We start from the raw sequence: 13,211 nt of genomic DNA, 5'->3' as shown, positions 1-13,211 counted from the left end.
AGGCCTCGGATATACCTCAGACAGAATCAGTCCAAAGTAGAAGCTTTGATCCCCACCCCCAAAACTACTGCCTCGAATAAGTCCCCAACATCAGACATTCATTCACTCGTCCGCAATATATCAAATACTCACTGGGTGCCACTGAATGTTTCAGTTGCAGGAGATAAAGAGGAACTAGACTGAATGGACTTACCCTCGGTGGCTCATACTAGATGTGCACTGTCTAGAACATAGCCACTAACCACAGGTGAGTTTTAGGGACCCACGATGTGGCTAGTCTGAATTGAGATGTGCTGTCGACATAAAATACATACAAATGTATTGCAAAACACCTGTGAGATTTTTCATTAATTTTTATATGGATTGCTTGCTGAAATAATATTCTAGATAGATTGAATTAAGTGAAATATGTCATTAAAATTAATTTCACCTTTTTTTTTAATGTGGCTGCTAGTAAACTTAAAATTACATATGTGGCTTCCATTACTTTTCTGTTGGACAGGATTATTCTAGACACAGAATAAACACATAAATAAAATAACGCAAGAATGGCTTAAGTTGCTTTCATTGTGGTAAGAGCCTTGAAGGGAGTAAACTAAGGGAAATGATCTAAACGAGAAAACTGGGAGTCCTGGATCATCCCTCTCTTTTTCTCAGCCCCATCCCCACGTCAAATTATTTTTGAGCCCTGTTGACTCCACCTCAAAGTATATTCTAAATCTCTCTGCTATCACCCTTTCTACTACCACCGCATGTAAGCCTTCTGCGTCTCCGCCAGGACCTATGCAGAAGCACTCGGGAGCTCATTTCCTTGCTTCCCCTTCCCACCCTGTGCGGCACGATCCTGTCCTTTCCCTTTTTAAAACCCAGCAGTGACTTCCAGTTTTCCTCTCCAGGCTCATTTTTGATTCTCACCCCCTAGCACGCATCCACCCCACTGGGGTTTCTTGCCCGTAATGACTTCAAAGACTATATTTGCTTCAGTTTCAGTTTGAATGTCACGGACAGCCCTGGAGAGGTCGTTCTTGACTACCTTGCTTTAAATAGTTCTCAATTAATTAAAAACAGGAATCCCTGCCCTGTTCCTGTCTTAATCTCCTCTTTGTTTGGTCTCTCTCTGTCTCGTTCATCAGTGTAACTCAGCACAACCCAGCACTTACCATATGGTAGACAGATAAATATTTGTGGACTGACTGACTGACTGAAACAGAAAAGACATGTGAAGACTCAATACCTTGTTTCGAAGGTGAAGTTCTTAGGACGCCATAGAGCCTTTGAAACCTTATTCCCTCTATTTGCATACTGACTGCCAATACATTTTAGCCATTTCTTTAGGAGAGAGATGCTTAGATTCATATCTTTTAATTATCTTTTATAGGAAAACAGGTTGCTGCTCCAAAAACATCATTTCCCCATTGTTTAACTTATTTCACAATGTGGAATATATAATATTAACTAATACCAAGAACAGTCTTTAAATAAAGAACAGACACGTCGTAGCACCAAAATAAAGATGGATACAGGTCAACAGTTCACCTTCTGCAATGTTTTGTCAAAAAACAAATTCCAAGGTGTGTTTTGGTGTATTTTCCCGTGTACTGCTGTATCGCATGATTATTTGGTAAGAGTGGGTGCCGGTGCGTCTTTCCTCCCAGAAGCAGACGTTTGCTCAGTTGTGGTCCTGATCCTATTGATTAGGTCACCCCATTGAGTGAGTTCTGACCTGAAGGTCATAGATTACTCAACAGCCTACACTTGGCCAAACAAACTGTACTTGTGCGTGCCAGAAATGAGAAGGCACAGTGCGCACCAACTTGGGACAATAAGAATTCCGCTCCATATTCCGATGAGAAGAGTCTGAATGGCAGGTTTTAATTTTCTTGTCAGTGACAAACATGCAAAGATGAGTGAACTCTGTGTTCCCAACCACAGAGGCTCTCCAGCTTATTCTACGATACTCAAGATGGAATGTGAGCATTTGACTGGTTCCTCACTCTCTCCTGTTACCCTGCCCTGCCCTCCTCCTGCCCTTTGTGGACACTTGCCTTTTCTGAAATCATACATCATCTGGGCCAAATGCTGGGTATGATGCTTTTCGGACATGACACATGATATCCAAGGAGGGTCTCCTTTGCCCCTGACACTCGTTGCATGAGAGTGCAGGTCAAATGTCTTAACTTCACTGAGGAGTCCACACTGATGTCAGCATGTGTGTATAATTGCACACACAGCCCCTAGTTCACATCAGAAAGAACCCGATAGGCCCTCCCACACCTGGGACTTCAAACGTTAATGGAGCCATTCGACCACTCGGGAGATGTGTGTGTGTTCCTACTGTATACACCTATCCTCTCTGCCCCAAACTAAGTCCACAAGAATCTTCCAGACTTGTGTTTGTGTGTGGCAGGGGGAGTCTTCTGAGGGGTGTGTGTGGTGGTGGAGAAAGGTTATATTTTAACCTAGGTTGGTGGGCGCGGGGGGGGGGGTGGGCAGCGCCTGGGTGGTGCCTGGGTGGCTCAGTTGGTTAAGCATCCAACTTCGGCTCAGGTCATGATCTCACACCTTGTGAGTTTGAGCCCTGCATTGGGCTCTGTGCTGAGAGCTCAGAGCCTGGAGCCTGCTTTGGATTCTGTTTCCCTCTCCCTCTGCCCCTCCCCAGCTTGTGCTCTGTCTCTTTCTCTCAAAAATAAATAAACGTTACAAAAATAAAAAAAAAATACCCTAGGCTTATCTTACTCTTCCTGGAACTGTAGTCAGCCTGGAAACCACATAAGCACTCAAGAGGTCGACTAGTGGAACTTGCAATTCGTGATGCTCCAGATGCAGACAAGGATCAAGAATAAGGCTCCAGTTCATTTCTCATGAGTTTGTTTCTAGTGTTGAAGGGGTCTAGCATAAGCCACTGTGGCATAAAACTTACTTTGAGCTGTAGGCATTACAATAGAGGTAGGAAGGGGCTTTTATCTTGAACTCCCTTTGTCCGTCCAACAGCAGAGCCCCCCAGAAGAACTCAAATGTCATCTTCAGCTTCACAACCAGGAAAGAATGATTCTTATCCCCTGCACACGAGACCACCTGACCAGACACGGTCACAAAACCACCACACATGCCATGTGTTCTCCTAAGGGCCCGTTTAGCTTTCCTAAATGACATTTGTTTTCCCATAAGTATTCATTCTCCCTTCCCTTTCCTGCGTTAAGATGGTTTATCAGCTCCAGATTCTAACTGCCCTTTTGAGTCACATTTTCCTGTGTGCTTCCCCATAAATGAATAGAAATTTGTCTTAGGCGAGCCGATAGGGAGGATAACTGGACAGACTGCGATCAGGCTCCTTCTTACTCCAACTGGATAATGTGCAACTATGCCAGTATGAAAAAAGTTTTCCGAGGACATAATCCTTGTGAGGTCTCAATATTTTCCTCTAAGGAGCTGGCAGAGGTTGGGGACAAGTGATAAAGTCCCAAGTTCAACTGCTTGTGGGCTGGGGACGTGCACTGTTCTGCGGGACGTTTACAGAATGTAGAACTAGACCAACATTCCATTCCATTGCTCTCGGTCCCAGAAGGCTCTAGAAGCTTCTGCAGTCAAAGAGCTTCTTCCCTCTCTTGACAGCTGTATGTCTATCAGTGCACACACACAAAAAAACCCCTCCTATTTCAAGGAACACACTTTAAAATACACCAGTATAGAGAATCTGAATGTTGAATATATCAGAGCAAACAAGAGGGAGAGAGCAAGAGGTGGGGCGAGAGGACACAGGGCTTACAGACTTTGCTCAGGATCATGGATTGGATTCCCAAGGAATTACCTGCGGGGGAGTTGTCCTACTAAAAGTGTCACTCTGGCTGTGTCACCATGTGTCACTTCTTGCTTGATTTAGTTCTAAGTAGGAAAAGTATCATGTGAACTAAGAGTTTACACCAAGATCCTCCACTGGTTGGGGTCATAAAAAGCACAGCCCCTGTTAGGACCAGTTTTCTTTTACATGGGAAAGGAAGGTATATTTCTCAGGGGTATTCTGCAGGGTAGCACTGGACACACTTGCTTAGTAAGAATCAGTGAGAGGGGCGCCTGGGTGGGTCAGTCGGTTAAGCGTCCAACTTCGGCTCAGGTCGTGATCTCAAGGCTCGTGAGTTCGAGCCCTGCATTGGGCTGTCTGTTGTCAGCACAGACCCTGCCTCGGATCCTCTGTCTCCTTCTCTCTCTGCCCCTCCCTTGCTCTGTCACTTAAAAATAAACATTAAAAAAAAAAAAAAAAGAATCACTGAGGAACTTTGCTTAAAGTACAGATTCCCAGGCACCCCCACCCCCGTGAACCACCAAAATGGGATCCCCAGAGAGGGATCCTGGGAACCTGTATTTTAACAAACTTCATAGATTCCTACCATCAGGCAAGTTTGAGAAAGATTGTCATAGGAGGTGGGCCAAAGCCACGGGGCCATTTCAGTAGATGGTCTGTTATTCCTGGTCTAAGATATCACTGTCTCTTGTCTGAATTATACCAACAGCCTCTTATTTGTTGCTGCAGGTTTATGCGTGGCTCCCCCTCCAGTGCCCCATCCTCAAAGCAGCCGGACAGACATATTTACTATGAAAGCTGGCTCTTCCCACTCCCCTACAAATACATCTTAATAATTTTCCACTTACCTTAGGACTCCAATCCATGATCCTGTGTCCTCCAGCCCTGCCTCTTGCTCTCTCCCTCTTGCTTGCTCAAGCCCAGTTGCATTGGCCCTCCTCAGAACTGTCTCATCTGGGTCCTCACGTGAGAAGCTGTCCCAAGGCCCCCTACGCTACTCCCACCATCCCCCGCTTGACTCAGGCCTCCGCTTCAGTGATGCTCACTTGTGGTCAGCCACACGCCCCACTGCCCCTGCCCAACCTTAGGAAATCAACTCCAGCCAACCTACCTTTGTTTGCTATTTCCACAGCATCCCATACTTTCTTTCCCCCTGGAGCACTCATCACAATTGTAACTAATTAACATATTAGCTGTATCATTACACGTTTAAGGCCTATTTTTCCTCCCTAGAATTAAAGTTCCATGGGTGAGAGACTGGGTCTGACCTTCTCCCACTGTATCCCTAGTGTCTAGTCCAGGGCCTGGTAGGTACATAGTAGGTACTCAATAAATACTTTAAAGATAAAGGTCAAATTTAGTTACCGGTGTAATAGCACTTACTGCTATAAATGATAAGGTGCTTTCATTTCTATCTCTCCAATCTTCACACCAGCACGGTAGGTGTTATTATCTCTATTTTCAGAGTAGGGAATTGAGACTCAGGTCGTAGGATATGCTCTGGGCCTCAGAGTGGCTTTGGCGTATAGTCAGGATGAGATCTAAAGCTCATGCCCCTGGGAGCGCCTGGGCCTGGTGGGGAAATCATGGGATTTCCATAACGGGACCCACAGTGGAAAATGCAGTTGGTTAAGCATCCAAACAAGCTCAGTTCATGATCTCGGGGTTCGTTGAACCAAGCCCCACGTGGGGCTCTGTGCTGACAGCTCAGATCCAGAGCCTGCTTCAGATTCCGTGTCCCCTCTCTCTCTCTGCCCCTCCCTCACTCATGCTCTGTCTCCCTCCCTTCCTCCCTCAAAAATAAATAAACGTTAAAAAAATTTAAAAAAATAAAGCTCATGCCCCTGTCGTCCCGTCCAACCGCCTGGAGCGCTGCGTGAAGGACCAGAGTTACCTATATTCTTCTTGGAAGCTCTTCCTTAGGAGTCTTGTGTTTATTTTGCTCTTCACACGCCCGATCTCATCTGCTAATACAGGGTTAAGAGGGCTCCTGGCAGGTTTGGCTGAGCCTGATAGCATCAGCTGTTTTTCCCGGAGAAAGTCTATGTTTGAGGGTCACGGTCAAATCGAAAACAATTTTTGAAGCCATCAATGAGGCAGCATCCGGCTGATGCGTTAGCTTGCTTTTATGCGAAGAAAAAAAAAAAAGTCCAGAAATGTCAGTAAGTCTCTTTAGTCCCAATGTGGGTGACTCTGCAAGAATAGACATGGGACACAGGCATACCGAGGCTTCTGGGAAGGCTGCCAGGACTCAGCCTCCCTGGGAACTGGCAGGCCCAGGAGCCATGTGGCTGCCAAGTGCTTGGCCAACAAGATTCCTTTCTTCCTGACTTGCCCCCGAGACTGAGGCACATGGGGGCAGGCCAGTAGCGACAAAAGTTATGTAATATGTGTGTTTAATTTTTAGCAGTGGCAACAAAGCAGTGTCTAATTTGATGTCACATGTTTGGTGTTATAAACTTGTAAAAAGTATACTGAGGTTTTCATGGCACATTCTATTCTGTAGCCTTGAGAATACTCCCTGGCTCATGGCTCGCCCGATGATAAGGATGTGTGGTAGGTTGGGTAGCAGGGGGCAATTGCCACTGCAAAAGCCAGAGCGGTGCCTCCTCTGGGAAAGCAAAATGCCTTGAACAGCTTCGAGCTATGAAATGACAGGCCTCAGGAGGGGGTCTTAGAGAGGAGGGGTCCTGCGACTGAACTGCTCTGCCTGGAAAAGGAGAAGGAATTCTTGCTCTGGAGATGGAGGCTCGGGGAGAGAGGACAGGAGGGTGAAGAAGAGAGAGACGAGTGTCATGACGGGAAGCTGGGGCTTGAGCGGGAGAAAAGGTCTGGGAACCTTATCATTTTTAAGGGCTGTCTGGCACGTCCACCTGGGCCTGGTGGGGAAATCATGGGATTTCCATAACGGGACCCACCGTGGAAAATGGGAACAGCGCTCAGCTGAGGCAGGACACTGGAGGCCAAGATGACCAGGATGGAACAGCACCTTCGACCACCCCTGGGGCTTCTCCCAAGATGTGCAGAGGGGGCTGTAGACACGATTCTCTAGATTTCGAGGGGCAGGGGAAACTGTGCTGACACCTGGGATGTGTCTGTAGGGTTTGTTTCCCAGACCTGTCTCTTCTTGTCTCCATTCTTGCCACCTCATTTCTTTTGAGGGAAACTGTGGTAGAAGGAACAGGGGTTTGGGATATAAACTGACCTGAATTTGAAACTGAGCTCTGTTTCAACTGCTTAACCTGTTTGAGGTACAACGTTATTAGCCATAAAAGGAACCTCACGGGATGCGTGGGTGGCTCAGTCGGTTAAGCATCCAACTTCTGCTCAGGTCATGAGCTCATGGTTCTTGAGTTCAAGCCTCATATCTGGCTTTCTGCTCTCAGGGCAGAACCCGCTTCAGATCCTGTCTCCCTCTCTCTCGGCCCCTCCCCCACTCATGGGCTCTCTCTCTCTCTCTCTCTCTCTCCCTCTCTCTCTCAAAAATGAATAAACATTAAAGAAAAGGATCTCACAGGATACAGAATTATAGGGATATTCAAATTAAAGGGCATGTCACGCGTGGTTTGAGCTCAGGGCCTGGAGCGGGTCGGCTTGATTCCATTTGCTGGTTGTGTGAGGTCCAGCAAGTTATTCAACCTCCTCTTATGGAAAATAGCACAAATAGTAGGTCTTTGCGAAGATCGAATGAGATAATACAGCAAAGCTGTTAGAATAGTGCCTGACATTCCGGCAGGTGTTTAATAAGTGCTAACCATTGCTGTTGTTCTTACTATTACATATGTGAAATGTCTGGTCTTGGTAGAACCTTAATTACCCACTTTTGCTGTTCATTTTATAGAAATAAAGACATGGCAATTCCCATGCTACCAATACGTCTTTTTCCCAGAGGAGTTAACTAACAGAGAATCGATTGATTGCGTATCTCAGTGATGAAGGTTCGTAGAAGACTTTAACATCTCTCCTCTTACTTTATCCTGTGTAAAGACCTCTGGCTAAAGGCATTTAAAATGGTGTTGATATATAAGTATATTTTATTTGGGAAAAAAGTGCCGTCAGTTCCAAGAATTACTCCTTATGATTTTCTTCGAATTTCAACAATCTCCTTGTAAACTGAATGTCCGGTATTCACGCTCTCCCTGCGGAGATCATGCTCTCACTTAACGGTCCTCAGTTTTCTCACATTTACATTTATTTACGTAGTATTGCTGAAAGTTGATGGTTAACTACTTTCCAGTGTTATTTGCAGCATACATCCACATGCCAGAAGTTTGAATGCCATACTAAATAAAGGGGTTTAGGGGCGCCTGGGTGGCTCAGTCCGTTGAGCGTCCGACTTTGGCTCAGGTCATGATCTCGCTGTTTGTAATTTCGAGCCCCGCGTCGGGCCCTGTGCTGACAGCTCAGGGCCTGGAGCCTGTTTGGGATTCTGTGTCTCCCTCTCTCTTTGCCCCTCCCCCACTCACGCTCTGTCTGTCTCTCTCTCTCTCTCTTTCTCTCTCTCTCTCTCTCCAAAATAAATAAACATTAAAAAAATTAAAAAGAAATAAACAGAGGGGTTTAAAAAACAGGTTCTGGAAAGGTAAGCTTTCCAGCCCTATGTCCCTGTAGAGCAGGACTGTTTAGTGCTGATCGCGAGGCTCTCTTTCAAGGTGTAGCACAGCCTGGCAGCAGACTTAGGGCTTAGATGGTAGGCGATCTGGGTTCAAGTCCTGACTCTGAACTTGTGCATGTGACCATGGTCAAATCATTGAATTCTTCTCTTTGGTTTCCTCAAGTAAAACAGAGCAGCTGATGCTGGGAGGAAGGTGGGGGAGTTATCTAGAGTCCTGACATATGATAAATGCTCTGTAAGTGCTGGTTCTCACTGCTTACTCGCGAGGATGCTTCAGTGAATTATTTCAGTCTCCAAACCAGACTCTTTCCACCCCTAGTTCAGGAAATTATTAAATCTAGTAGTACTGAATTACTGGGAAAGATTGAGCGCTGGTGGTTGGTTGTATTCCCCAGCCATGAAGAGACACCACCCTGCACACTGTTGTAATCTTGAATTAAGTGGTTCTGAATCCCCAGATAGTAGTGTTGGGGCTCCTGACTTCAAGGCAGACAGCTGCAGCTTGGTGGAAGATCTTGTCAGACATCTGAAACCCCTCTGCCTGGGGCTGGATTCCAGTCCCCATGCCTCACTTTCTAGGAGGGACTTAACAGCCAGGCATTCGTTTTCCTGAGCTTATTTTTATATATTCAGTAAATTTCAGATGACATAATCAATGTCAATGTTTTTTAAGTTGGGAAATATTAGAAAAATATGTTATTTTGTAAGAAGTTGATACGAATGTTTATATAAATAAATGCTCAGGCTTGCCTAGATGTTGTTTTTTTTCTTCTCTGTCATGACGCAGGTGATTTTAGGTCCCTCATTCTTTTTTCTTTACAGAGGTGTGACATTTGGGCAAAGTCCTATATCCAAGAAAGGCTGTAAAATGCATATTAGTCAAATTTTGCTAATTATTAGCCACACCAAATGATCTGGTGGGTAGAGATATTTGGGAGATGACGATGTGAAGTTCAACTATCCATGTGCTTTAATTTGGACGATTTTGTAGAGTGTAGAATGAGCTTTATATCAGGCATCCTTGATTTCGAGCTCAGAAATGAATCAAAATACGCTTTCCTTTACTTCCAAATGCCTGTTTTTTTCCCCCTGAATTCTCAATCCATTTTCTCTTTTGTACCTCAGTAAATACATCCTATGGTTAGTGGAGGTTGAGGGAGAAAGTACGTGCTGTTCCCCTTAGTCTAATTATTCTCTTTCCTGAGTGTTCATAAGTTTGAGCAGAACTACTGGATGCTCCGTTTGCTGGGAAACCTCCTTTCAAATTCTTCTGACCTTGGAGGTCACCAGGGCCCAGAGCCACCGTGGTTTCGGGGACCAGCCCTAGGATTCCAGTCCACTCCCGGACAGGTCCCTGTCCGACAGTAATATATTTCCCTCCCTTTCTTCTATTTCTTTCCTTCCTTCCTTCCTTCCTTCCTTCCTTCCTTCCTTCCTTGTATTAAATGTTACCATATAGTCAAAGCCTCCTTTGTTCCAAACCTGCTCCCCTGCCATTCCTTTCTCTCACTCCCAGAGGTAACTCCTACCCTAGACTCCAAGGCTGTCTTTACAGACCAGTTTTTATACTTTGCTTAGTCCTCATCCACAACAATGTAGTATTGCTTTGTGTTCAACTATATATCAATGCCGTCATCCAATACATAGGATTCTGTAACTTTTTGTTTTTCCTCACTGTTATGTTTTTGAGATTTAGCCATGTTTTCACATGTAGATCTGGTGAATTAGTTTTAACTGTTATACAGGATTCCATGGAATGGTTCTACTACGATCCTATCCCCTAGGAACACTATACTGCAGTACTATATAGTATGCTATATTACCCTACTACTTCTACGGCTTTCTCTTTTTTAAAGTTTAAGAGTTTTACTACTTTACATTTAGGTCATTAATCCATATGGAAGTTACTTTCCTATATGCTATGAGGCAGAAATTTTATTTTCTTCTGCACGCGTGGCAGTTGCCCCATATTTTTTCAGTTCTTTGATGTTACATATGACAAAACTGAGGTCCGGAGAAGTGGAGTGACTTGGCCAAGGTCACACAATGACCCAGTGGTGGGGCAGTGCCAGAGAATATACTTTCTTTTCTCTATTTTTTTTTTTGACTTGACAAATACAGATTTATTTTTTTTAATGTTTATTTATTTTTGACACAGAGAGAGAGAGACAGAGCATGAGCGGGGGAGGGGCAGAGAACGAGGGAGACACAGAATCCGAAGCAGGCTCCGGGCTCTGAGCCGTCAGCACAGAGCCCGACGCGGGGCCCGAACTCACAGACTGTGAGATCATGACCTGAGCCGAAGTCGGACGCTTAACCGACTGAGCCACCCAGGCGCCCCAATACAGATTTATTTTTATATTAGATGATTCTTTATGAATTAGGAAAATGAACACATTTTATATTCAAATAACTGAATTTTAAAAATTGAGGTATAGTTGACATATAACATTATATTAGTTTCAGGTGTTCAGCATAATGATTCAACTATTTGTACACATTGCAAAAGTATCACCACAATAAATCTAGTTAACATCTGTCACCATATGTTGTTGCAAATTTTTTTTTTCTTATGGTAAGAACACTTAAGATCTGTTCTCTTAGCAACATTTAAATATACAATGCAGAATTATAAACTATACTCACCATGCCATATATTACACCCCCATGACTAAGTTATTTTGTAACTGGAAGTTTGAACCTTAATTATTTTACAACTGTACCTTTATCACTTTCTTTTATATATAAAAGATTTTTATGTAAAAGTTTATATGCAGAAGCAAACTGATTTGCAAGTGTACCAGAACCTCTGCTCAACGCTTGAGAATGTCCTCACTTGCTAAGAAAAGCCTGATTCAGGACTTAAAAAAACCATGACGATAATATGAAAGCACTTTTCTTCTGCTTGGGACCCATGAGTTCAAGAACTGTTTAATATTTCTTCTTGATTTCCCCACAACACTTTCTCTGTGCCATCGTTATAGAATTTATTTTATGCTGAACTGGGGCCTTCCAGTGGGCCGATTTTGTTTGTATAGATTGCAAATAGCTTGAGGGCAGGAGCCTCTTTATTTCCATCCTGCTCTGGAGTCTTGTATATGCTGTGTGCTAACGTGTTTTTGACTTGAATAAAATGTGTGGATGGGGAAGATGCACAGAGAAAAATATTAAACAAATTTCGCTTTCTGAACATACGTAACTTTATGCTAATTGAATTGTTAAAACTTGCTGTCAGTTCAATAAAAATGACTGTAAAGTGTACTATTACTATTTTCCAAAGAGCTTACATAATTCATTTAATTTTTTTTGAATTTATTATTATGATTTTTTAATCCTTTTTTTTGGAGAGAGATAGAGCATGAGTGGGGGAGGGGCAGAGAGAGATGGAGACACAGAATCTGAAGCAGGCTCCAGGCTCTGAACCGTCAGCACAGAGCCTGACACGGGGCTCTAACCCACGAACCGCTAGATCATGACCTGAGCCGAAGTCGGACCCTCAATGGACTGAGCCGCCCAGGTGCCCCTCCTAATTCATTTAATTAAAAAAAATCAATGAATTCATTAACACTCAGGCAAGTTCTTTCCACTAGTTTTCAAACACGTGGGCCTTTCTGGGGGCAAATATTTTGTTTAGAGTTTATTTTAATTGAAATATAAATCTTTATGTTAATTGGCCCACAGAGTTTTGGATTTCATCAAACGTACATCTTTCCTTGGACTTACTGGGAAAACCTGCTAGCTGCCTATCTAAGGTTTTGTTTTAATTCTTATGTCGTTTGGATTTGGGACTTGTAGAAACATTGTTTGCTTATTTGTTTGCTTTTCGATACTGTTTTCTTAAAACAAGAGGACATTATTTGAGAGAGAAGATGTGTATATAAAGGAAATACATTTCAGATAAGCGAATTAGATTTGGGGTCACTAACATAATCAGAAGTTCTTGCAGCTGTATTTCTGTATTCATGTGTGAGTTTTTAAAGAAACTGGTTCAAGGGCATTTAAGGATACATCCCTTTTCTGGGCATTCAGGGTCTGCCCTCTATTGGTGACCTGTGCTAGGAAAAATGTCTTTATCCCTCAGAATCCTGCACTAGGTTGAAATAAATTTTATTGATTAGGCATAGTGTTTATGGGAAGTTGGGTTTGAATATAGTAGAAAAACTTTAAAAACTCAAAACTGGATTTAATTTTTTCTTAGTCTGGGACTTGTTAATATAAAAGGAAGGATTAGGGGAATGCTAAAGAAAAATAGACATATTATGGGGAAATTTCAGTTTCACATTTAGAAAAATACCTACTTTGAAATCTTGATTCAAATGAGTGATTGGACACCTTTACTGAGGGAGGAGTAAAGTCCACTCCATTTTCCTGCATGTACCTAATACACTATTACAATTCACATAAATATGTCTTGATCCTTTGTGCATACACAGTTATTATAATAGTAAGCCCAGTTCTCTTGTTATTTTGAGATAAAAAACTATTTAGTTCATTGCAGAAAGCCACCAATTTAATGGTTTCTAATTTACACTGAAAGTTATACATATATATATATATATACACACACACATATATAGTTATATATATATATATATAATAACTTCATTAAAAATTGAGTTTAGTTAGCTCATTAAACAAAAAATAACAGTGCAAAAATATTAAGATTATATACTATTTTGCCTTCTTTTTAATTCTTATATGATTTTGTTTTGCATTAAAAAATGTTACATATATGAGAAGTCTTGGAGGAGGAAAACATATTTTAATATATTACTCTTATGGAGTAAATGCTATATG

At 42.9% G+C, this 13,211-nt stretch overlaps 1 long non-coding RNA gene across 1 annotated transcript; it reads right to left on the bottom strand.

Moving 5' to 3' along the window:
* Positions 1–3,647: 3,647 nt before the first annotated feature.
* On the bottom strand, positions 3,648–6,124 carry LOC128314493 (uncharacterized). The gene is made up of 3 exons (XR_008296208.1): positions 5,694–6,124; positions 4,911–4,976; positions 3,648–4,226 (listed from the first exon to the last, which is right to left on the bottom strand). It is a non-coding gene; the product is annotated as an uncharacterized LOC128314493 (long non-coding RNA).
* Positions 6,125–13,211: the final 7,087 nt, after the last annotated feature.

This window comes from Acinonyx jubatus, chromosome B1 (assembly GCF_027475565.1).
Source record: "Acinonyx jubatus isolate Ajub_Pintada_27869175 chromosome B1, VMU_Ajub_asm_v1.0, whole genome shotgun sequence".
In the NCBI taxonomy this organism is placed as follows: Eukaryota; Metazoa; Chordata; class Mammalia; order Carnivora; family Felidae; genus Acinonyx; species Acinonyx jubatus.
Note: the sequence above shows the minus strand (reverse complement) of the source record. Positions and strands in the feature narration are given on the sequence as shown.